This window comes from Condylura cristata, unplaced genomic scaffold (assembly GCF_000260355.1).
Source record: "Condylura cristata isolate star-nosed mole 26May11 unplaced genomic scaffold, ConCri1.0 scaffold00004, whole genome shotgun sequence".
Classification (NCBI taxonomy): Eukaryota; Metazoa; Chordata; class Mammalia; order Eulipotyphla; family Talpidae; genus Condylura; species Condylura cristata.
In genome coordinates, this window is record NW_004567105.1 from 72,080,103 (window position 1) to 72,102,399 (window position 22,297).

At 38.5% G+C, this 22,297-nt stretch overlaps 1 protein-coding gene across 3 annotated transcripts in view; it reads left to right on the forward strand.

The window, feature by feature from the left end:
* The window catches only part of GADL1 (glutamate decarboxylase-like 1), a 573,172-nt gene that overhangs the window by 107,412 nt on the left and 443,463 nt on the right, over window positions 1–22,297 (forward strand). For 2 of the 3 annotated variants that reach the window (XM_012720584.1, XM_012720585.1), the window contains exon 2: window positions 5,862–6,038. The exons of the other annotated variant lie outside the window; for it this stretch is intronic. The gene's annotated coding sequence lies outside the window, so the exon portion shown is untranslated. The remainder of the gene's footprint in view (window positions 1–5,861; window positions 6,039–22,297) is intronic. 3 annotated transcript variants of the gene reach the window in all.

The following is a 22,297-nucleotide window of genomic DNA, read 5'->3' on the forward strand; positions in this document are numbered from 1 at the left end:
TGTGGTCACCCCCGGGGCAGGCGGGAATCGAACTCATGCGGAAGCGGCTTTAGATTCTCAGTGCTGTGCTTTAACCCGCTGCACCACCATGGAGGGCCTCTTCCTTCCATTTTCATTCTAGTATCCGCTACACCTCACACCCTTCTCTTCCTTCAGGTAATGCTTTAGCATCTTCCCTGTAGTGTTAGAATTCCCTCACCCTCTGCTTCATTCTTCTGTAAATATCTCTAAGTAACTCCAAAAATTCTAAAGAAAATTAGAAAACATTGTAATATGAGTCAAAGAAGCCACTAGAAAGTCAGGAACTTCAGTGACCTTTGGTTGCTTAAAATTAAGACATTTATCTTTTCACCCACCGATTCATTTGCACAAAAATTCTATGGCTGAATGGAAAGTCACTGAGAAACTTCTGTACTTTTCAAAGAGGAGTCTAGTGTCTCAGGCATGACTGCTTTTGAGATGTATTGCTGACAACCAGATTTAGGTTCTGAGATCCGTGGGGATGAGACTTAGATGACTTATGTTCCTTTAAACCCCGCTTTTCCATCTACTTTCCAAGTTGACTGTCAGGTGTTTACCTGGGTTCCTGCTGCCTCCTAACTCTCCTCCTTGGACTCACTGTCTCCATCCAAGGTTGGGTTTGTCCCAAGCTCAGGGCAATTCCTTAGCATTTCCCTGCCTTAGGTGTATTGTGTGTGTGTGTGTGTTGTCTTGTCTTTCCCTTACTGCTCTATGCTTCTGTAGATATCCCCACCAAACCTTGTTTCTAAAGTTGTGACAACTTGCCTGTCCATAAATTTCTACCCCCCATCACTGCCAACCAAATACAGTTCTCTTAAAGATGACAACCACTAAATAAAACTGTTAATGTAATAAATGGATAGACATGGTCTTCATGTCTCAGAATTGGCTGTTAAGTCAAAGAGAATATCAACTCCTTGAAAAGAATCACTGAGAAATATATTCTCAGTTTGGTAAAAGGTCCCTTTCTTCTCCGAATCAAAATTGATGAATCCTTTTGTGGTTTGACTTCTCGCCTTATTTCTGAAACTTTGAACCTTTGAATCACATCGAGGTTCCTGTCTAGTGGAGAATATAATTCCTTTCTTCTGGGTGACCTATCAGCATCAGACATTAATGAACAGAGCCTGATGTTGTTGAAAAGGATTCATGAAAAAGGAACCAGAGATAGCTGGGAGCACTTCCAAGTTTTCGCTTCTTTAAAAAGCCTCAAGTATAGATTGCTCCAGTCAGCAAGGCTAACAAATCATCCCCAGTAATGGTTAGGGAAAATTTTAGAATCTTAAGTCTGACAGCCTATGCTGGCTATGAAATTTAACTCTTCCTTAAAATACCCGGGTCAAGTAACTCTTCTCACTGATATAAACTTTCAGGTATTCCGATGAAACTAAGATAAAATAAACATAAAAATTTCCAATTTAATTTATTGGAAAACATTTTCATTAATATTTATGGACCAAAGAAAGAAAAACATTGCTGTTTCTTCACTTCTCTATCTGCACAAAGAATGAGCTATGCAAATGTGGATGGGGAAGGAGTTAGCATTTTTCTGCTAGAATTAAAGGTGTTTTTCTTCTATTGTTTTCTGCATTTGCTTCTCATTCCCACACAGTGTATTCTCCACAGAACAACCAGAGAGTATTCCTTCAGAAATTTGAACTTGATCATGTTACACCTCTGCTCAAAATCTCCCCCTAGGTTTTCCCTCTCCCTCACAGTAAAATCCAAAATCTTTACAATGGCCTTGACAGATTGGTACCATGGCTAATCTATGGTTACTTCTTTGTTTCTCTGTTACCTGCTTCCACCTTTGATCCCCATTATGGTTATTCTTTGAAAATATGCATCAGAATATGCTATTGCTCTGCTTAAAATCCTCCGAGTCCAAACTCCTCCAAAGTTGAAGTCAACATCTTCATAGGACAAACATCTATAAGATTTTGCTTTTTTATTCATGCAAGAAGCGTTTTCTTCCATGACCTGCTTTATTTTTTCCCATGTATTTTTATTTTTTATATTTAAAAAAGATTTAGTTATTTATGCATAGAGAACTGGGGTACAGGCCAGAGGTGCAGGGGCGGTGAGAGGATGCACCAGAGACAGAGTGGGGAGCAGAACAGGCAGATCCATGAAGTACACTGCTGAGGGGAGCAGCAGGTGTGTCACAGGAGGTCTGCCACACCATGTGGTCACCTCTGGGATGGGGATCGAATTCGTGCTGAAGTGGCTTTAGCTTCTTAGTGCTGTGCTTTAACCCGTTGCACCACCAGGGAGGGTGCTTTTTTCCCCCATGGATTTTAATATATACAAAACATACTTGTCTATATGTCTTCTCACTTCCAATTAAACTCTCATGAGTTAAGGGATATTTCTAATTTATTGTAGTATCTCTAGTGCCTAGAACAATGCCAGTGGCTTAATATTGGACTCTGTAAATATGTAAATACATGTGATATATCTATATATCTATATCTATAACTATATCTATATCTATATCTATATCTATCTATATATATATATAGTCAGGTTATATATGTCACTGGCAGTTCTTTATGGGGAAGTAGAAAGAACACAAAGAAGTTCCCTACTCATGCTTTATTTCTTTCATTAATTCTGTTTACTTTTAAATGTGCAATTAGGTGCTCTGAAATATTGATGGTTTTAGTTTCTCCTTATCATCAATTATGTATCTTATTTATACTTTATCCTTAATACATTGATTAGAACTCCCAGGACACAGAGCATGATATTGGTGATAGAGAACCTCTTGTTTTGGTCCTGATTTTAAAGGGGATGTGTTTATACAGGGTCTCTCAACCTTGACACTACTGATATTTTGGGATGGATAATTTAGTTGTGGGGGATGTGTGGTGTATTGTACGGTTTTGAGCAAAATTCCAGGCCTCCATCTACTGGATATATAGTAGCATCCTACCAGTTGTGATGACCAAAAATTTCACAAGGCATCACTTAATTGTCCCCTGTAGGTAAGATTGCCTGGATGAGAACTGTTCTACTCTTTCAAAGTTAAATTCAGTGTTTTTATGCCAGGAGAGAGTAAGACCATTACTCCTTGTGGGAGAAAAAAAAATATATATATAAACATTCTGGAGATCATTTTGGTACTGAGTACCAAAGGCTTAAAAACATTTCTTTCCTTTGACCCAATTCGTTTAATTGCAATTTATCCTAAGGAAAAAAAATCAAAGGTATGGACAAAGATTTATATGCAGGGATGCCTATTTCTGTATTATTTATGTATGGAAGAACTGAAAATGACCTAATCATTCAATAATAGGAATGATTCAGGGAATTAGAATATATCATAGGATTTGATATCTTTTCTTTTTTAATTCAGAATAAGACTTTGAAGAATAGTTAGTGACATGGAATAAGTCATCCATCTTGTATATTTACGTGATATCTTAATATCAACATACAGGTAAATATATGCCTCTTGCATATACCTCTTCAATTCCATTATGTGCACATTTGTATACAACCCCCTTCCTCCAACAAAGAATGTGATCCTAAGGTGGCAAGAAGAATCAAGTAAACAAAAAATACAAATGATGACTTTGCTAGGTTTGTATTTTTATCTTTAGCGTGCCTGAGAAGTAAGTAGTTGATATACTGGAGTGGAGACCATGTCACTTTTATTAAAGTTAAAATCATGAAGTAGTGTAGCCTTGAATGTGTGGCCTTTTACCAGGCAAGATCTGTTCAAACATCAATCCTTATCTGTTCAAGTAAGTTTTTTCAACCTTCGAGTAGAAGAAGTAATTAGGAATTATTGGCCTTGTGATGTTCATATTGATAATCCAAATGAAGCATGTTGGAATTGAAGTTTCTGTTGAAAATGACAAGACAAAATCACCCTTTCTGAAAACTATACACTGTTTTTTTCTGTTTGCGGTAAGATGAAATATAAATTTAATCACAACAGTGCATAATATCCATAGCTGGCTACCTGGCCTTTTAAAAGAGAACACTTTTTACATAATATACTTAAGTGTGTATTATATAAATGATATACACTCATATCTTTAACATGTACCTAGGTACTGTAGATATATATTACTTTAGTTCTATTTATTACATAGTATATATTCACCATATAAGATATACTACTATACATGTTACATATAACACTGTTTATAGTAATAGCCCTACTTTCAGCTTATTAATGCTTTTATTCTTTGCATGTGTTAAAGTTACTCGATGCATGTAAAGCCCTTTATTTTAAATGTGATATTTAGTTACAGAGAAGTTACTTGAGGATGAACAGGAGTTAATGTTAAGTGCCTATGCCAATAATATATTTTCACATACCAGTTTTTTCCCTATTGCTGTCATGTTACAGAGCTAAAATCTTTTGTGCTTAGATATATACAGGATTAAGATAACAGAAAGAAAAAAAAAAAGGTAACAGAAAGAGGGACTTCCCAGTGCAACTCAAAGCTGAAAACTGTAGAGGGTCTCACAGCATAATGATGTATAGACATTGTAGTAAGAAGTGATCACTCTTGATGGACTAATATGAGTGATGGCTTTGAACAGTGGTCCCCAAACCATTGTGCACATGCACTGGAATCACTAAGACACTTTGTTAAAACTGAAAGCATACTGGGTTCCACCCTCAGATTTTTTGATTCAGTAGGTCTGGGTTGGTGTCCAAGGATTTTCATTTCTAGTTTCCTTGGTGATACTGATGTTCTTGGTTGAAGTTGAGGTTGATTTTGAGAACCAACAGTCTTAAGTCACATCAGTGATGGCTGCCTTCCTTCATCTAACACCCTCCCCTTTAGTCCACAGAATGGATTCAAAGTGCTCTTAGAGTCCTCAGGTGCTAGAAACTTGAGCTAAACATGGAGAAAAAGAGGAGGTGGAACTATGGTAGGGATGGGGATAGAGAGGAGAATTTAAGGGGCAGGAATCCATAAAAAGAGGACAGAAACAGTGAATCCAGGGGCCAGACTTCTTCCTAAGCCTGAAACAGAGTGAACACACAGGATACCCTAGAAAACAGAAAATGTGATGCCAAACTCAGATCAGCTGTGCCTGTGTGTAGGATGAGATGAATGTGAACTGTTCGGCATTCTAGTTTCTACCATTCCCATAGACTCAATTTGTACCACAATAGGGTGTTTTGCACTTGATTAAAACACTGTCATTGTCCTCAGCAAGCTATAATCTATCATATAGTCAGAGTTGGTAACCTCATGATTAAGGATAAGGCACAGAATGGCTATGCAACTTGTCTAATCACACACTTTTGGTGATTGGTACATTATTGGTAAATGGCAGAGCTGAGTCAAGTAGTCTAATCCAAGAAGTAACCTCAAAATCTAACTGCTAAACAGCACAAGTTGACCAAAGGTGAGGCAAGGGGAGAAAATAACTAGGACTTGGAGGTGACAATGGGTGGTATCTTGAGGAGTATGACTATGTGGGATGCTTTTGATATTTGGTTGAATTAACTGCTTTGTCCTTTCAGTTATCAGCCTAAATGAGGGAAGAGTCTGGATGTGTCTCTAGATCTGCTTTTGACATTTTGTATTTCATTCCCATGAGTTTCTAGACATTTTCAAATTGCTGGATGCATCTTAAGAATAAATAAAGAAGTTATATGCAAAGGGAATTCTACATACCACATGGAAAGTCTTTGACGATGCCTTGACATTTCAGGAAGTAAGCAGTCAAACAACCACTGCGTGTGACTGCTCAGATTTAAATGGCAACAAGGAAGGACTGAGGTTAATGACAAGGAATAATTGTGTGGGACTCTCTTGGCTCATGTAATCCTTTGAAAATGCAATTGTTATTTTTGTCTCCTGCAGTTTGAATAGGAAACAAAGTCATCAAATACATCCCTGAATTACGAACAGTCATGCCTTGACTTCAGCAGAGGGACCTGGAGTAGGGCTGAGGAGGAACATCCCAGAAGACTATGATGGGGAGAGGATGTATAAGCAACTGCTCCGTTCCTACCCTTCCTGAGCCCCCATGGCACTGAGGTAGGTCCAAGCATCCTGTGTCAAGTACACACGGCTGTGCATAGTCACTAGGTTGTCAGCCCAGTCCTTCTTCTGCCCCCATGTCCCTCATAAGGACACGTTTTATATTGACAGTTAGATGTAATTTCTGATGTAGAGCACTATATATAGAACACAATGATAATTTATTAATTATGGTTGACCAGAAAATGGGGATTTATTGGGAAGGGTTGAAAATGGTTTATCTCTGAAAATGGCCATGTCTGGTAGCCATCCAGATTTGAGATTTTTCTTTTAAAATATATATTTTTAAAGATTTATTTGTTTATGCATACAGAACTGGGGTACAAGCCAGAGGTGCAGGGGTAGTGAGAGGATTCACCAGAGATAGAGTGGGGAGCACAGCAGGCCAATCAACGAAGTACACTGCTGAGGGGAGCAGCAGGTGAGACAGGAGAGGTCTGCTGTGCTATGTGGGTCACCTCTGGGGTGGGGTATCGAACTCACACTGAAGTGGCTGGGCTAGCTTGCAGTGCTGCATCCTTACCCATTGCGCCACCAGGGAGGGCTCTTAAAATATTTTTATTGTGGTAACATTCCACATGAATAGCATGTAAGTTTCATGTATGCATCATTATAAAGTAATGCCTGTATAGACTACATTAAGTTCACCACCTAAATTTCAGGCCTATCCTTCACTATGTAAGTGACCCCTTATCTAATAACGGTATAAACCAATGGTACTTCAATAAAATGTAAACAATCAATCAAAAACAACTGACCCCTTTTCCTGATTTACCCATCCTCTAATAACCACAAGTTTGATCTTTTAAGTCTGAAAGTTTGTTTTTTAAAAAATTAGTTTATTTTGTTTATTTTTACACATGAATAAAATCATATATTTGTCTTTTTTGTTTTATTTCATCAAAGTTAATATTCTGTAAGTCCATTCATATTGTTGCAAATTTCAGGATTTCATCTTTTTTCTATGAACAAATAGGATTCCACTGTGTATATAACACACTGTTTTTATCCAGTCGTTTTAATGAGCATATAGGTTGTTTAAATTCTTGGCTCTTGTAAATAATTTTGCAATAAACTTGGGTGCATATATTTCTTCAACTTAGTGTTTTTATACTATTTGCAGAAATGAGATATTTGAATTGTATGGAATTTCTTTTTTTAAATTTTTTGAGGAATCTTGATATTGCTTTTCAAAATGATGACACCAATTTACATATCTACCAATAGCCTTCAAAGATTCCCTTAAGAATGTTCTGGGTATAAAAGAATTATAGGCCATCAATACCCCCAAAAGGCCATTAGAAAACCTATTTATTAGACTTAATACAGCTGGGAGAAGACTATGTTAACAGTGTGTTAGTACTATCTCAGAAGGGGAAGTTAGGGATACTGTATTTTGGATTTAAGATCTAGTGAGATGATGTTAAGGAACATCTTACAAGACAAAGAACTGGTATTTGGCAGAGTTTAGGACATCCTATTTTATGTAATATATGGTGAAGGTCTTGAGGTGGCTATATTTATATGTAAGCTATTAGTTTTCAAAAATCTTATTTTCTCAGTGCCAGTATTTCCTGAGTCAAGTAGCGGAATTTTTTTGCTTGGTTCCAATATTGCTTACTAGCATGGGGGGAGGAGTATGTTTGATAAAGTTGATAAGGAATTAGAAGGAATATTCAGTACCAGATTTGTTCAGTATGAGGACAGAAAAGTTTGTTGGTTTCTATTCTCAGAGTAGGCAGAGAACCAGCAAATTTTTGGAGACTGTAGGTATAATGTCGGCCATAGCAAATCTTTTTCTCCAGCCCTTTTCAGAATGAGAATCTGCACTATTCATATGATACTAATCATGAAAGTCTGACCTGAATCATTTAAATACACTAGGGTTAAAAAAAGGGAATTATAGACTCCTTTGGTAGAAAAGATTTAGTTATCCATTTTTTTAAATCACTGTATGATTTTACAGCCTAAATGAGTCAAATATCTTTCAATGGGTGAGATGATTTTATTGTTTCTGGAAAATCAGAAATAATTTGACAGTTTCATTTGTGGAGCTCCTTCTCAAGAGGAATTGACATTGCATTGCTATATAAATGGTTATTATCAAGTGGTAGTGTAACTCCAAGATGGAGTTAATAAATATGACACCTTCCTACTCTTGAGTATAGCATACCCTGCTCTCCATTTACAGATGGGAAAAAAAGCAACTGTTTTCCCAGAGTGAGCATAGTGTGTTATTTTGCTTATTTGAACCTGGGCCATTGCCATTGATCCTAGCCCAAAGATGGCATAGAGACACAGTTGAAAATCATTTGTTTAGATGTAAATAATTTTAGGCACCAGTGATTTTTGAAATGCAGGCAGAGTAGAACTGAACAATAAGGAAACATGCCCGTGCCCATAGAAAGATAAATTATACAATCAGCATCTGGAATTTAAATGACATGTTTTCCTCTCTGGATACAAATACCAGTTAATGGTAACAAGGGCATAGCAATCCTAATGTAATTTCCTCTCTGTAAATGTCTTCCAAAGATGAAGCTATTTTCAGTTCAAAAGATGACTTCTGAATCAAGCTAAAGGGCTACCAAAAACAAAGCAAAAATTCAGAGAATTAATTTGTTTTTGTTGCAATAGCAATGCTTATTTCCTATTAGTCTTGTAATGCCTTGTTCCCTCTCTATTATGCTTTCTTAGGAATATGGTCATTTTCACTGCATAATAAATAGAATCACCATCATCATCATTATCATATCATTTATTGGTTAACTATAATGAGGTAGGTATAATGCTACACATTTTCATTGCATTATTTCAATTGATTCTGTCAACAACTCTATGAGGTAGGTATTATTATCCCATTATATAAATGATATTTTTAAAGGTCAGAGCAATTATGTTATTTTCATCCCATTGTTTCTCTCAAAGATTCACGAGTCATTGAATGTTACGGTCAATTCAACTCAGATAACTTCTAGTTTTATAGGAAGGAAATAGAGCACAAAGGAGGGAAATGACTTGAGCTACATTCAGTGTAACTGCACCTCATGGTGGACATGGCATTAGCCATCCTTATTCTAGTTGACATTGGTGACTCCTTCCCCTTGTCCATAATGGATTCAAATAGATGATGATGGCATTGAAATGTGAGGGTGTGTGTGCTGCAGAGCATCCAGGGATGACTTCTCTGATTCTTTAAGAACAATGGAAAGAAAAGAGTCGTCTTCCCTTTAGTCTTAAGAGAGAGGTCACCTACAAGAATGGCAGAATAGAGATGTGGAAAGCTCTTGAATTCTTGATGACAGTGTTGGACCTCTGATTCTTTAAATTTGAAGCTCATCCTACCTCTACACTGTATAGTTAAATCAAAGGTCTAAATCTCTATATAACTACAATTAGTATATATTGATAACAAATTTCCTTAATCCAGAAATTTCCAAGTAGAACTTCTACCTGGTTAGAAATCCAAGAGTGAATGAGTTCAGGGTATCGAGTTCACTCTTTGGTGGCCACTTAGCAGTACTTTCTATAGCATAGCTCAGTCTGGCTTCTGGGACAGTGGTCTAAAGAACAAAGATGATTGTGGTAGACCATTCAAGTTCAAAAACAGTGCCTTTCTTCTGGGATAGCATACAACCCCAGTTTTTGTACATAGATATGCACGTTTGATTTGCTTTCCCTGGTGGAATATGTATGGAACTCTCCATGTACCACTCCCAGACAGAAGGTTTAACACTATAGTTGCCTGCTTTTGCCTCTATGACAACAGAAATGGAAGCTGAGATGGGATCCCAGCCTGGCTTCCACAGTGACTGCAATGAACAGAGCTCTGGACAGCTCAATTTAACATGTCTTTGTGTGGAAAACAAACTTTGTTATTTCAAAGTCACAGAGATTTTTTCTATTATTTATTCCCCCAGCATAGCCTAAGAAATCCTGACTGTTCCAATGACAAACAGAAGGGTAGTGGTGTTGTGGAATGTGGCTGTTATCACTTGCTGGAACTGACGGACAGATGGCACATACGCTAACGAGGGCCAACTGTTTAGACCTTGTTTGCAATTTTGAAAAGAAAGATAAAAAAGAAGATGCCAAAAAAAAAAAATTATCCCTGAGAAATATGAAAGACTGAGAGATGGCAATATTAGTCAGAAGAAATTAAATTATAGTCTGTGTGCTTCTGGGTGCTTGGGTTTTGACATCTGCACACACGGTATCTATAGGTGGAAAGTTTCTACTGGATCCAGGCAGATCTTCTGACCTCACTGTGGCCACAATAAACAAATAAGCAAAGAAAAAATTTTGACATTTTTTCTCATTAATTTCTCTTAAAAGATCCCTATTTAATTTCTAGCTTTCCTCCCCTTACCCACTGTCCCATGGGTGACTCTAATGTTAAATATATGCACACACATACACAAATATTAGGTTCATTTCTCCAGGTGCCAGATTCTTAGGAAAAAAAAAAAGATTAATTCAATTTTAAATATTTTGGGTCAATACTTTTCAAACTCAGCCTCACTTTCAAGGCATCTTCTATAGACTACAGAAAGTCATGTAGCTTGTAAGGCTCCAATCTACACAGTGGGAATATAATGCCCATTATAGTTTGGGTGTTATGCTTTATGAATGTAAATTCCATATGCACCATTGGCATTTTCTGTTGACTAGTAAGTTGTGACTACCATTATCATCTCTGTATTGGTTTCTACTTACAAAACTAAGTAATAATACTTAGTTAAATTGTCCCAGAAAAATTAATTTTGTGCTAGTCAACAAGGCAGTGTTTGGGGAGAATATGTTAACTTTCCTCTGCTATCTTCTTTTCTTACCCTCCCTCCCCACTTTTCCTGACTCCTTAGGAATCTTTGGAGCTTAACTGGTTTCCTACTTTCTGTTGTGGTCAGGGGAAGCACTGTAAAAGACGGTGGAATCTGAAAGCAAGTCAAGACCCTTTAAGTGATAAGGATGGGACTAAGTGAGGAGCCAGAGAAGATGAGGAAACCAGTAGGAGTGGAGCTTTGGGGCTCTCCATCTGGAAGTTCTGCAGTGCATGCTGTATAAAGTCTTCAACCTCTTAGAGACATCTCAAAATTAATTTTGCCTAGTTCTAAAATAAATCTTGTAAGGATTAAAAAAATCATTACATTTTATTACATAGTTGGAATATTTTGGGAGAACTGACAGTCTTTCCATATACTTATTTCACCTTACCTTTTTAAATATTTCTTCCATATTTCTTATTAATTTGAATCAATTCTTTCCAAATGTAGCTCTAGATATTTTAATATTTTTACTGCTCTTATGACAAGTATCTTTTCTTTTATGATATTTTCTAATAGCTTGCTATTTTTATATAGGAATAATGTCCACTTTAATATTATTATTAAATCAATCACCTTAACTGTTTTTCATTCAAATTCAATACTGAGTTGATCTCTTGGGCACTCCAGACACACAATCACAGAATGGTAACTTCTAATTTTTCACACTTGTTATTTATTCTCATATAATTACATTGTCTAGTATCTCTTCAACATTGTTAAATAATGTGGTATCAGTGGATGTCATTGACTAGCTCTCTCACCTTTAATGATGCTTGTGTGTGTTTTCTGATGCTGCTTTTTAGATTGAGATGTTTGCCTATTTGTGTCCTTGTTTATCTCTACCTCTACCATTAAGAAGGTTTTAGTTTATTTCTATGTAGACTAGCATAACTAACGTGTTTGTCTGGGACTTTCCCTGTGTTAGCACTGAAAACCCAGTGCCCTTGCAAACTCCCCCATCTCAGACAAGTAGGATGATTGGTCTCTTGAAAGAAAACCAAGAGTGCTTGTGCATTTTATTGACCAGTTTTCAGCTTCTATGCAGAGACCTTATAATTTTTCAAATTTAATGACTGATATGATTAATTATATTTATGTTTTATAATATAGCTGTATTTTCTCTTGGCATGAACTCTAATCAATCATGCTATATTAGTTTCTAACTGATTGCTGGATTCTATTTGCTAATATCTTATATTAGTTTTTTTTGTCAATAGTCATAAATGAGATCAATCTGTGGTTTTCTTTTTGTGTGTCTTAACTTTCTTGGGCTTGAGTGCCAATATTGTGGTGATTTGATTAAAAGAATTTCTTTTTATATATTCTGCAACAATATAAATAAAAAATTGACTTTACTATTCCTTAGTTTTGGTAGGTTTTACAACATCTAACCTTGTTATTTTTGTTGTTGCCAAATGAATTGTTGGCAATTTTTAAAAAACTTATTTCTACTAATAGTAATGGGTCTATTTAAATTGTCTCTTTGGGTTTCACTGAACAATCCTTCATTTGGATTTTCAAATAGTTCATATTCAGGTTTTAAAAATATTTGAATAGGATGGATCAAAATAGTGTCCTGATTCTTCTTTTAATATTATCTTAAATATATGGCTATTTTTCCATTTTGATATTTTATGTTTTGCATCATTATCCCTTAATTTAGCCTTTGGCTTTCTACTTTACTGGATGTTTTTTCTTTCTCCCTAAACAAATGTCTGTTTCTTTTCCTTATCTATAGGTCTCTTTATGGAATTTTTCCTAGTTTTCTGGTCTATAACTCATGCACTTTAAAATTTATTAATTTTTCCCTCTGCTTTTTCAGTTTTTTTTATTTAAATAACTCTAGGCAGAACAACTAGGTTAGAAAAAGAATTTGTAAGCATAATGAAAATAAAATCATGTAGTAGTTATTTGTTATTGGTGTATGTATGTCCACAGGGACTGTTACATACAGAGGGTCATGGCTGAATCTAAATACTTCTCTTTTGTTTGTACTTTCTTGGATACAATGCAGAAACTTTTCTTGTTGGAAAATATTCTTCTGGAAGTCTCTGCCCTTATGATATATCTAACAGCTCCTGTCCCCCTGTCCCCTCATCTTTACTACCTTGTCCACCCTTGGCATGTTGGTACTCTGCAATCCTGTCTTTTTCTTCTTGGGTTCTGAGTTCCCTGGTGGCCCAGTCCATATTACATGTACACATGTCTGCTCTTGTGATCAGAACATAGTTATGCACATGCATTCAATCCTCCACCCAGCAAATCACAATCCACATGCTTGGTGTGGAACACTCTCTCCACCCCAGTGATTCCACGTGTAGCCCCTGGTGAGGGAGTGGCACCACCCATCAGTCACTCAAGGCCCAGACCTGGGAGTGGTCCTCAACCCCAAACCCCACCCTCTCCCTTACCTGCACCTGCTCAGTCGCAGAGCTCACTGACAAGGCCCCGCAGATGCTTACCTACTCTCTTCTCTCCTGTTTCCACCACTACTACCCAAAGCAGACAAAATTCATAAAGCTTCCTTGGATGCCTACAACAACATTTGAATTCACCCCCCTGCCTGAGTCTTTACACCCTGCAACTCTATCCCTGACCCTGTGTCAGTTATCTTTCAAAAATGGCTTCAGGTTCCACTATCATCCCCTTTCCTTCACCAACGGACTGAAGGCCAAGGACCAGACAGAGGGATGTTGTGACAGCCATTGCAACCGAAATCCCATTTTTCTTCTTTGACTGCATGTTTGTCTCTTGGAAATGAGACACAAGTCCAGAGAAAATAGTAGGACATAAGCCCAACTTAATTATGTTTCTGTCCTGGGGGAGGGGAGCTTGGCGCAATTTGTTTCACAGAAATGCAAGTTGATGGACATTGTACATAGTTGGGGACCAGATATTTTCAAAATGATGGCTAGAAATAGAAAACCTTGACTTCCAGAAGAATAATTCATCATTTCAAAACACCTGCAACCCAGAGGACTGTAGTAGTTGCTTTCATATCTTTGTCTTTACTGGATGGGCATGCCCTGAAGACTCATGTCTAACTCACCTACATAACTCTGGGGCCCCAGGAAGGGCCTAGAATAAAGTAGGTGGTCAACATACTCTTGTAGAATTCTATGTACATTTTGTACCTCATTCCTCAAGGGCTCCTAAGCCAGGTCAGTGAGACAATCCTTGAGAAACATGCTCTTTTCCAGAGAAGTGTGGGTTAATACTGAGACCAGCTGCCATGAAAAGGAGCTGCAGGCGAATGTAGTGGAGCACTGTGGGGGTGGTGGGAGGGCGAGAGAAAAAAAGGGATACTCAAGCTGGATTTGCATGAATATAAGAATTATAGAGTATTACTCAAGCACTTGAACAGGAGCATAAACTGGATGCTTTTCAGTGGATTAGCTCTGGTTGGCAAGGAAGACTCCAAATAAAGTTGAGCAGGACTCACTCAAATTGCAGGGTCCTTCTCATTGTGTGGGCAGGAATGATCCTGGACCACACATGTAACTGTGAACTGCAGCACACAGTCCTGGCTAACACTAACTTGATGGCACAGGTTGGCTGGAGGTGGGCCTTGCCAGCTGCCAGCAAGCTCCCAGGGGCTCTGGCGGTCCCTCTCCTGTTTACCAAGCCAGGGACAGCCTGGGGAGACTGTTTTTCACAGGACCTCCCATACGCCTGTTCCCCCTAGGTAAGTGACAGGAGGTGGGAATGTTGATAGAATTTCTGGTTCATTCTCAGACAGTTTTCCTGGGTGGCTTATGTACTTCTTAGGGCAACAGAACTTTTTGTTCATAATCCAGAGATTATTGCAGAAATTTCAGTTTTGCCTTATATTTTTTTTTGTCAGTCTTTGTAAACTGTCCAAATTGTTTATAGTTGTCACCTCTCCAAAGCTTAGCATGCTATCACTTGCATTTTCAATTGCTTGTTTTCAGGCTTTTACTTATTAGGTCGAAGTCTGCAACATATATAGACTGTATTTTGAAAATACCTGGTCCCAAATGGTGTACAATGTCCATCAACTTGCATTTCAGTGGAACAAATTGCAGCAGTCTTTCCCCAAGAGACATAGCTTTAACAAGGAAGACACCTAATTACTCAGTGACTACCCAAGGGATGACAGGCAGAGGTGGCCAGGTAATGCAGGTAATTTGGTCATTATCATTCTGAACAAGTTCTCAGCCTCTCTCACAGCAGAGATCTGAACATCTGTGGGTGGTGGGACCTGCGGCAACCCTGCTGCAATGTGCTTTCCAGGCTAGTTGTCAGGGTTGGCTGCTGATGGCTCACAGATGCTTGTGCTCAGAGAACTGCCCAACGTGGCACAGGAGTCACTTCATGCAATGTTTATGCCTCCAGCTTCCGACCCCACATCTCATGACTGACTGGCATGGAAATACAAAGAGTGGTTCCTCACTTCCAGCTCTAGGTTGCACTTCATGTCCCAGAGATCCTTCTGGGATCAGACTGAAGCAGATTCCAGGTGATACATTTTCTACTCAGCTCCTTCTCCTGTCCCATCCTGCCTCCCTCACCCTCTTCTCTTGCAAGTACCTCTCCACCATCCATATAAATACAAATCTTTCACTTTGAGGCCCTTTGCTCAAGACAACACTGATGTATTTTGCAAAGAAGAAGAAAAACAGCCACCTGAGATTAATGTGGTGAAGCAAAATAATAAAATGGACACAAAAGAAATGATGAAGATCGGGCAAACACTTCCTCATTTTCCCTCTTATTTCAATTCATCAACCACTTATGAGCAACCAATTTCTCACTGCTGGACCCTCAGGTTGCTTTCAGCTTTTAGCCACTACAAATAATGCCATGGTGAGTTCTTGCAAACATTAATTTCAACTACTTTTCTGAAAGGGGAAATTAGCATGAAGTTTATGGGTAGTTTTCAAACTCTTTGTACCTATTAACACACTTCTCCAGAAGGGGTAAAACAACTTACTCTGCCATCCATGGACTAGAAGATAGCCCATTCCAATTCTGCCATCATTGTCAATTAGTTTTAGAAGAGTTTACCACTTCTAGAGCAAGATGGCTTCTAGTGTTAATTTAGCTTTCTTTGATACTTAAGAGGTTAAACATTTTTCTTTAGTTATATTTGAACTAGTTTTCTTGTCAACTATCAGCACATGCCTTTACTCATCATTCTGAAGGATCATTTTTTCTCCTATTTGCCCTTAATGGTATTAGCCTCATTCAATAAACTCTTGTAATATAATGGACATGGAGCTAAGTGCTTCCCGAGTATTATTTGATATAAGCTTAATGTGTCTATCACTATGCAATTTTCATGTATGTATAGTCTGGTCACTGCTAGTTCATATGGCTCTTAATATGGATGAGGAAATGGCTCACTATACTTAGTCATGCTCTAAGGTCCATGGCAAATGAACTTCTAATTCTTACTTGTTTCCTCAGTTGTACTTCATTGTACAAACAATAGCAAAAGCAAATAACCCAATCAAAAATGGGCAGAAGATGTAAATACTCTTTTCAAAGGAGATATACAGATGGCTCATCATCACTTATCACCAGCAAAATGCAAATCAAAACTATAGTGAGATATCCCCTCACACCTATGAGAAAGGCTCATCTCAAAACAGATCACAAACAACTAATATTGGTGAGGATGTAGAAAAAGAGGAATATTTGTGTGCTCTGGTGGGACTGTGGACTGGTCCAGCCCCAAAAGAAAATAATGTGGAGGTCTCTCAAAATGTTTAAAGTAGATTTATCAGATAATCTAGCAACTCTACTCCTAGAGATCAGAAGAATATTAAAACACTACTGATAAATGCCTACGGACAGATGCATGGACAAAAATGCACACAATGGAGTACTACTCAGCTATAAAAAATGAAACCTTGCCATTTACACCACAGGTGGAATTGGAAGAGATTATGCTGAGTGTCATAATTCAGAAAGAGGAATAGAAATACCTATGATTTGACTCACATATATGGGATATAAAGTAACAAAGTAAAGGAACAGGTAAAACTAAACTGAAGCAAACTCTTGGAATCTGACTGCAAGTTGAGACTACCACCATGGGAGGAGAGTAGAAACAACAGAGGACTGGTGGACTGTTGTGGAGGATTCTGGGTGCTTTGTTGGTGAGTGTGGTATACTTATAGACATTTGAGGAGGTGTGAGTCTATAACTCTAAAACATATTTCTTGCTGTGAACCAATGTTACGTCAATTGAAAAAAAAGATATATATGTAAAGCAGAGGTTGTTTTCATGGTAGGTTTAAATGTTTTTCTTTTGACTGGGCACCCCACATTATAAGCAACTTCAGTTAAGAATATACAACATGGTATTTTCATAGTCAGTGTAACAATGCTTAATGTTTTCACAGGTTCCCTTTTGAGAGTTGAATAGGTTTTGTCTGAATAGTTGACCCCATATCTTTCTTAGAAATCATGTTATAGTGAGTCAACTTACAGAGATTTACTCATGCTTATATAATGCGAGTATTATATAAGCATGAGTGAATAAAGCAGCCTCCCTTGACAAATTCAAATTCAGAACCACCAAGGTTTAACCCAGCAGAGGTGTGTTCTATGGAGAAGTGATGGCTGGATCATGTCCCTGAATGTTGCCTTAGTTTTTTTTTTTTTTTAAAGATTTATTTATTTATTCATATGGAACTGGGGTACAGGCCAGAGATGCGGAGGGTGAGAGGATTCACCAGAGACAGAATGGGGAGCAGAACAGGCAGATTGATGAAGTACACTGCTTAAGGGAGCAGTGGGCGGGCCAGGAGAGGTCTGCCACGCCATGTGGATCTCCTCTGGGGCAGGCGGGGATCGAACTCATGCAGAAGTGGCCTTAGCTTCTCAGTACTGTCCTTTAACCCGCTGCGCCACCAGGGAGGGCCCGCCTTAGTTTTGAGGTGCTCTATTTCTGTGCCCTGACTCTATTCCCACGATGATTTGAGTGTGAACTGTTCATCTCTGACCCAAGCACTTGACATTCCTACATTTTCCTAACAACAGTTTCAAATGAAACAAATTATTCAAATTATTAAATAATTTAAAGAAAATATACTTAGAATACATGAGATTTAAAGCAATCCAATGTGTGAATTGTGAGCTTTTGAGACACCACCATTGACTGTCCTGAGTGATTTCTATGTAAGGGAGGCAAAGCCTATCTGACACCCGTTTGGACCCAAAGCTCCAAAGGTTCCATTTGAACCATCATTTGTTGGGACTGCCAAATGGACCTTTTAACACCATCATACTTCCAACTAAGACATGGACCTTTTAACACCATCGTACTTTCAACTAAGATAGCCACCACATGCCTTTTACACTTCACCCACATACCTCTCTCTTTTATTGCTTCATTGTCCCATGCTCCTCAGAACTCCTCCCTGTTTCTTCCCCAACCTTCTGTGAATATTAGTTTCCTTCCTTCCATACCTGACAACACAATTGTTACCATTTTCTAATGTTTTTGCAGTCCACCCTTGTCTAGAGCCCCACTCTTATGACCTTCGATCAGAACCTAGATTGCTTCATGAGCATGGCAGACTGTCCTCTCTGCATCCAATTTGACTTTTTTTTTTTCAATTCAGTGAAGACTGATTTACTGAGCATTAATTACGACTCCATAATATATAGGGGTAAATAAAATAGACATGTTTCTACCTTTATGAAGCTTAATTTCAGAGATGGTAAGACATTCTCTCACTGAATAAACTAATAGTAAGCATTTCTATATGCAAGGTTCTGTGTGTACTAAAGTAGAAGCTGTATGCAGAGTAGTGAACAGACATAATGCCGACTTCATAGAACTGAGATCCTGTGGGATAGAAATTTATTGACTAGATAAGGACACAAATAAATGTGCAGCTGCAAATTATGATTTACAAAAGCATATTGTACTATGATAGCCTATGAGAGGAAATTTACGCTGGAGAGTCAGATAGGTGATAGATGACTGAAAATTCTTTATAATTCCTCCCATTAGCCTATCTTACTCTAACTGCACTTGAGAAGACTTTTTGAAGAATAATTGTTTTTCTCTAAAACATAATCCCTAGAATACTCATGGGCAAAGGTCAGAAAATAGCACGAAGGGCTCATTTGGGGATTACATTTCCATACATATGGAGCCTGTCTTGACCCCTTCATACCTTATTATGCAATTCAATTAAATATTTTCTGTAATGGTCCCATACTGCTAGCCTTGTTTTTGCTTTTTACCAAATACAAAGTCCTACAAAAGACACCTCTCCTTTTCTCCTTGGGTTCACGCTGATTTGTCTTCTTTTCTACTAATGCCGATTTCTTCTTTCCCCGGCCACACGGTCCTGTCTCTTCTGCAGATTCTCACTGCCTCTTTCTCATGAACAGAGACAAAGATAAAATCAGATGGAAGTTCTGAGCTTCAGAAAGGAAAATACTGCTGGTCTACTACAGGAATAATGTTAAATACACATCCTATAAAAGTGAAGGCCGAGACAACATTTTCCTGCCAGGATCCATGAAGCACTCACAAGTCTTCTAGGAGCAAGGCCCATTACAGGATCCAGCCAGTTACAGGTGTTATTGAACACTCACAGGATGGGATACACTGCAGAGAGGGATGCTTGTATTGACTTTATTTCTAGGTCCCTCAGCACCTCAGGATGTTGTGCTTTTATTCAAATAGTACCTTCTACCTTGGACATTCCTTTTACCTCCTCCTTTTTAGCATCTGCATTTATTAGCATTTTTGTGCTGATGACTCTACATCCATTTACTTTGATAATGATGATATCACATTTGAGTTTGGGAATGCTAACTCTGGCTGAAAAATGGATCAGATAGCAAATATATATATATATAAGGAAAGGAAAAGTGGGTTTCACTTTAACCAGACAAACGCACGTCATGTGCCCACAATGAGTCAAATCATGGGGGCCCCAGAAATGTACATATAGATTGACTCAGTCTATGGGACTCATCCCTAGAGCTGGATGAGGGGACAGTCCACTAACCTTTTAGCTCAAGTAGATGGCACAACAGGATGTGGAAAAGGCACACACTCCTTGGTGCTTTAGAAACACAGCATAGCACTTGAGACATTTACTGAAATCACCTCCTTCTGTGCTGTCTTCTCTGTAAGACTACGCTTTCCTTGAAGGCAGGAGTCCTGGATGTTTGGTCCACCACTGTAAGTGTTTCCATGCCTAACCATATACCTGGCATGTAGCAGGTGTTTCAGTAAATGTCAGTTAAGCTGGATTCAAATGAAAGAAAACTGAACCTGGAGGAGCAAGGATTTTGGATCTGCCTACCTCAGAGATTAATGGGCTTCATTTACATGCAGAGGCAGCATCTCCTTCTCAGCCTGCTACATTTTCCCTTCTTTATATAATACCTCCTAGTGGACCCTTCAGCTTTCCTTCTTGTCTTCTTGGCCCCTCCAGTGTCCAGGCTCTGGCCTGTGTGATGGTTACTGTCCAAGCTGCCCGTATCCAGTGGGGCTCTGCCTGGTCTGTGGATGATCAGCTTCGTAGCATGATTCCAAGAGTGTACTGCATTTTAATTTTATCTTAAAAGCGGAGGCGTCCCATACTGACTTACCTTTGGGGGCTTTGGTGTGGAGTACTATTGATTTATTTATAATTCATAACCTACTTGCTTCTGGGGGAAAAAAAAAGTCAACAACAACAACAACAAAACAGCCCTTTAAGCTGTTGCTGAACGGTGAGACAGTATTTTAGAGAAGGAACAGTTCTGTCCTGTATTTTGATTCCAGTTGTCTCTAACTCTCTGTGTGACTTTGGCAACTCACTTGACTTTCATGGGCCTCAGCTGTCTTCATTTGTGAGCTGCAAGACTGAGCATGACGGGGGGAGTGGGTGAGTAGATTGGTCTTTGTGAGGTGATGCTCAGTCTCCTCTTGCACCACGTTCACGATGGCATGAGTATGATGTGTCAGAAACAATGTTTTATATGCACAGTTACAAGATAGTAAATAGAGAAATGGATGGTTGAGATCCAGTAGGAGAGCTCATTTATGAGATACAACCTTTTTAGTTATTCTTCATCGTGGCTGTTTGCACTGATTGACAGACACTTCAGGAACCTGCTAAATGCTGCATTAATAGTATCACTAGCACGCCAGGCCTGGAACCCCTTGAATATGACCTGATTTTATTATTTTCCGCTCTGCTTTTGTTTTTAATAAAGATGACACACAGCAGATAGATAGACATTTTAATAACTCTCTTTAGCAAAAAAGTGCCCCACACCTGCGTCATTGCTGATCGCTGAGAGGATCTGTACCACTTTCAGAGATCACACTGAGAGAAAGCCAGCATAGCTTCTAAAGCAAAGTTATGACTATAATTTTCCTCAATTGCAGTCTAGTCTCATTTGATTTGAGCTCAAGGGTACTTCAATTGGATTGATTTCTACCAGTTGGAATATCTTACTACAGCTGGAAGCCTGAAACAGAATTCTGATTCTATTAGAAACCAAAGGTGTTTGGTATCCAGAGTGACCAAGGAATCTGTCAGGGGTAGGGTGGGGGGACAAAACCCTGAAACCTGATGGCACAGTTCACTGGCACAAGAAATCTCCAGGTGTATTCACAGCTTTCCCCTTTTGACAGTAATTTGCGGGCTTCCCTTGTGTAATTTTCTTATTTTATCTGACTGGATGCCAGCACTGACCAGTGTGACAAGAAGAAAACTGACACGAGCATTTGTCTGTAAGTTATCCCTAGAATTAGGTATGTTAATAAGTCAGCATTCTGCCGTGTTTCTATTTTTAGCTGAACCAACATCTTACAAACATCTCTTCTACAAATTTCTGTGCGATCCTTCTTGCCAAAAGTTAGCAAAGTCCATTTTCATCCATGGTTAAATCAAAAGGAATCTCCCACATTGTTCCCAACTCCCTTGCATCTCTGGCAAACGAAGGTCATACATCAGATCCAGACAGTCCTTTAGCACCAGGCTGCTGGCACTGTTCAGGGGAGTGACCAGCTGTGCTGCTTGACACCCGCCTCTGCAGGGGGCCTACCTTTCTTCCTTCTCATTTCATAATAGTGAAACGGATGCCAGAAGGATTTGCATTTCTGAATCTTTTGTGACTAGACAGGATTATTTTCCTATTCATCTGAAGTTGTATAAATATACTTAGAACATTAAGTTCTTAAATGCAATTTTAGTTCCTTGAATCTACTCTAAAGGATTTGCAAAAGAGGGAGAAGAATGATGGTACATAACAGGAAACCACTGGTAAAAACAGAGAGCCATGCAGGAGCTGTATTTTAAGAGAAGGTTTCCAAAGGGGAATCCATCACACAGTGCTGTAAAGTATATACTCTATCACAGAAGTTCTAGACTGTCAAACCAAGATGTCTTTTTTTTTTTCTCTAAAAAATATGCTATTAGGGATATAAGGCCACAAGCA